The sequence below is a fragment of the Syngnathus scovelli genome, chromosome 4 (genome assembly GCF_024217435.2).
Source record: "Syngnathus scovelli strain Florida chromosome 4, RoL_Ssco_1.2, whole genome shotgun sequence".
Lineage (NCBI taxonomy): Eukaryota > Metazoa > Chordata > Actinopteri > Syngnathiformes > Syngnathidae > Syngnathus > Syngnathus scovelli.
This window is the reverse complement of record NC_090850.1, coordinates 5,059,504-5,064,321: the sequence shown is the minus strand read 5'-3', so window position 1 is coordinate 5,064,321 and position 4,818 is coordinate 5,059,504.

Here is a 4,818-nt window from a genome sequence, read left to right as displayed (position 1 = left end):
CGTGCTCAGCTCGTCCAGAAAATGCGATTTAAGCAATAAAATTAAAAATGCACCTAAAACCTAAACCAAACGTTGGGGGTGGTTATTTCTTCATGTGCAGCAGTCAACGCGGCACTCTCTAGCTGCCAAGAGCACTTTTTACTATGCACACCCAACCAGAGTGACGGGAGGAGCACATTTCAGAAAACGTGCTCAGCTCGACGAGAAAATGCGATTTAAGCAATAAAATTAAAAATGCACCCACAACCTAAAACAAACGTTGCACGTGGTTATTTCTTCATGCGCAGTGGTCAACGCGGCACTCTCTAGCTGCCAAGAGCACTTTTTACTATGCGCACCCAACCAGAGTGACGGGAGGAGCACATTACAGAAAACGTGCTCAGCTCGTCGAGAAAATGCGATTTAAGCAATAAAATTAAAAATGCACCTAAAACCTAAAAAAAACGTTGCAGATGGTCATTTCTTCATGCGCAGTGGTCAACGCGGCACTCTCTAGCTGCCAAGAGCACTTTTTACTATGCGCACCCGACCAGAGTGACGGGAGGAGCACATTTCAGAAAACGTGCTCAGCTCGTCGAGAAAATGCGATTTAAGCAATCAAATCAAAAATGCACCTAAAACCTAAACCAAACGTTGCAGGTGGTTATTTTTTCATGTGCAGTGGTCAACGCGGCACTCTCTAGCTGCCAAGAGCACTTTTTACTATGCGCACCCAACCAGAGTGACGGGAGGAGCACATTTCAGAAAACGTGCTCAGCTCGTCGAGAAAATGCGATTTAAGCAATAAAATTAAAAATGCACCTAAAACCTAAAAAAAAACGTTGCAGATGGTCATTTCTTCATGCGCAGTGGTAAACCCGGCACTCTCTAGCTGCCAAGAGCACTTTTTACTATGCGCACCCAACCAGAGTGACGGGAGGAGCACATTTCAGAAAACCTGCTCAGCTCGTCGAGAAAATGCGATTTAAGCAATAAAATTAAAAATGCACCTAAAAGCTAAACCAAACGTTGGGGGTGGTTATTTCTTCATGTGCAGCAGTCAACTCGGCACTCTCTAGCTGCCAAGAGCACTTTTTACTATGCGCACCCGACCAGAGTGACGGGAGGAGCACATTTCAGAAAACATGCTCAGCTCGTCGAGAAAATGCGATTTAAGCAATAAAATTAAAAATGCACCTAAAACCTAAACCAAACGTTGCAGATGGTCATTTCTTCATGCGCAGTGGTCAACGCGGCACTCTCTAGCTGCCAAGAGGACTTTTTACTATGCGCACCCAACCAGAGTGACGGGAGGAGCACATTTCAGAAAACGTGCTCAGCTGGTCCAGAAAATGCGATTTAAGCAATAAAATTAAAAATGCACCCAAAACCTAAACCAAACGTTGCAGGTGGTTATTTCTTCATGCGCAGTGGTCAACGCGGCACTCTCTAGCTGCCAAGAGCACTTTTTACTATGCGCACCCAACCAAAGTGACGGGAGGAGCACATTTCAGAAAACGTGCTCAGCTCGTCGAGAAAATGCGATTTAAGCAATCAAATTAAAAATGCACCTAAAACCTAAAACAAACGTTGCACGTGGTTATTTCTTCATGCGCAGTGGTCAACGCGGCACTCTATAGCTGCCAAGAGCACTTTTTACTATGCGCACCCAACCAGAGTGACGGGAGGAGCACATTTCAGAAAACGTGCTCAGCTCGTCGAGAAAATGCGATTTAAGCAATAAAACTAAAAATGCACCTAAAACCTAAACCAAACGTTGCAGATGGTCATTTCTTCATGCGCAGTGGTCAACGCGGCACTCTCTGGCTGCCAAGAGCGCTTTTTACTATGCGCACCCAACCAGAGTGACGGGAGGAGCACATTTCAGAAAACGTGCTCAGCTCGTCGAGAAAATGCGATTTAAGCAATACAATTAAAAATGCACATAAAACCTAAACCAAACGTTGCAGGTGGTTATTTCTTCATGCGCAGTGGTCAACGCGGCACTCTCTAGCTGCCAAGAGCAGTTTTTATTATGCGCACCCAACCAGAGTGACGGGAGGAGCACATTTCAGAAAACGTGCTCAGCTCGTCGAAAAAATGTGATTTAAGCAATAAAATTAAAAATGCACCTAAAACCTAAACCAAACGTTGCGGGTGGTTATTTCTTCATGCGCAGTGGTCAACGCGGCACTCTCTAGCTGCCAAGAGCACTTTTTACTATGCGCACCCAACCAGAGTGACGGGAGGAGCACATTTCAGAAAACGTGCTCAGCTCGTCGAGAAAATGCGATTTAAGCAATAAAATTAAAAATGCACTCAAAACCTAAACCAAACGTTGGAGATGGTCATTTCTTCATGCGCAGCAGTCAACGCGGCACTCTCTAGCTGCCAAGAGCACTTTTTACTATGCGCACCCAACCAGAGTGACGGGAGGAGCACATTTCAGAAAACGTGCTCAGCTCGTCGAGAAAATGCGATTTAAGCAATCAAATTACAAATGCACCTAAAACCTAAAACAAACGTTGCACGTGGTTATTTCTTTATGCGCAGTGGTCAACGCGGCACTCTCTAGCTGCCAAGAGCACTTTTTACTATGCGCACCCGACCAGAGTGACGGGAGGAGCACATTTCAGAAAACGTCCTCAGCTCGACGAGAAAATGCGAGTCAAGCAATAAAATTAAAAATGCACCCAAAACCTAAACCAAACGTTGCAGGTGGTTATTTCTTCATGCGCAGTGGTCAACGCGGCACTCTATAGCTGCCAAGAGCACTTTTTACTATGCGCACCCAACCAGAGTGACGGGAGGAGCACATTTCAGAAAACGTGCTCAGCTCGTCAAGAAAATGCGATTTAAGCAATTAAATTAAAAATGCACCTAAAACCTAAACCAAACGTTGCAGGTGGTTATTTCTTCATGCGCAATGGTCAATGCGGCACTCTCTAGCTGCCAAGAGCACTTTTTACTATGCGCACCCAACCAGAGTGACGGGAGGAGCACATTTCAGAAAACGTGCTCAGCTCGTCGAGAAAATGCGATTTAAGCAATAAAACTAAAAATGCACCTAAAACCTAAACCAAACGTTGCAGATGGTCATTTCTTCATGCGCAGTGGTCAACGCGGCACTCTCTAGCTGCCAAGAGCACTTTTTACTATATGCACCCAACCAGAGTGACGGGAGGAGCATATTTAAGAAAACGTGCTCAGCTCGTCGAGAAAATGCGATTTAAGCAATAAAATTAAAAATGCACCTAAAACCTTAACCAACCGCTGCAGATGTTTTTTTCTTCATGCGCAGTGGTCAACGCGGCACTCTCTAGCTGCCAAGAGCACTTTTTACTATGCGCACCCAACCAGAGTGACGGGAGGAGCACATTTCAGAAAACGTGCTCAGCTCGTCGAGAAAATGCGATTTAAGCAATAAAATTAAAAATGCACCCAAAACCTAAACCAAACGTTGCAGATGGTCATTTCTTCATGCGCAGTGGTCAACGCGGCACTCTCTAGCTGCCAAGAGCACTTTTTACTATGCGCACCCAACCAGAGTGACGGGAGGAGCACATTTCAGAAAACGTGCTCAGCTCGACGAGAAAATGCGATTTAAGCAATAAAATTAAAAATGCACCCAAAACCTAAACCAAACGTTGCAGGTGGTTATTTCTTCATGCGCAGTGGTCAACGCGGCACTCTCTAGCTGCCAAGAGCACGTTTTACTATGCGCACCCAACCAGAGTGACGGGAGGAGCACATTTCAGAAAACGTGCTCAGCTCGTCGAGAAAATGCGATTTAAGCAATAAAATTAAAAATGCACCCAAAACCTAAACCAAACGTTGCAGATGGTCATTTCTTCATGCGCAGTGGTAAACGCGGCACTCTCTAGCTGCCACGAGCACTTTTTACTATGCGCACCCAACCAGAGTGACGGGAGGAGCACATTTCAGAAAACGTGCTCAGCTCGACGAGAAAATGCGATTTAAGCAATAAAATTAAAAATGCACCCAAAACCTAAACCAAACGTTGCAGATGGTCATTTCTTCATGCGCAGTGGTCAACGCGGCACTCTCTAGCTGCCAAGAGCACTTTTTACTATGCACACCCAACCAGAGTGACGGGAGGAGCACATTTCTGAAAACGTGCTCAGCTCGTCGAGAAAATGCGATTTAAGCAATAAAATTAAAAATGCACCTAAAACCTAAACCAAACGTTGCAGGTGGTTATTTCTTCATGCGCAATGGTCAACGCGGCACTCTCTAGCTGCCAAGAGCACTTTTTACTATGCGCACCCAACCAGAGTGACGGGAGGAGCACATTTCAGAAAACGTGCTCAGCTCGTCGAGAAAATGCGATTTAAGCAATAAAATTAAAAATGCACCTAAAACCTAAACCAAACGTTGCCGGTGGTTATTTCTTCATGCGCAGTGGTCAACGGGGCATTCTCTAGCTGCCAAGAGCACTTTTTACTATCCGCACCCAACCAGAGTGACGGGAGGAGCATATTTCAGAAAACGTGCTCAGCTCGTCGAGAAAATGCGATTTAAGCAATAAAATTAAAAATGCACCTAAAACCTAAACCAAACGTTGCAGGTGGTTATTTCTTCATGCGCAGCGGTCAACGCGGCACTATCTAGCTGCCAAGAGCACTTTTTACTATGCGCACCCAACCAGAGTGACGGGAGGAGCACATTTCAGAAAACGTGCTCAGCTCGTCGAGAAAATGCGATTTGAGCAATAAAATTAAAAATGCACCTAAAACCTAAACTAAACGTTGCAGGTGGTTATTTCTTCATGCGCAGTGGTCAACGCGGCACTCTCTAGCTGCCAAGAGCACTTTTTAC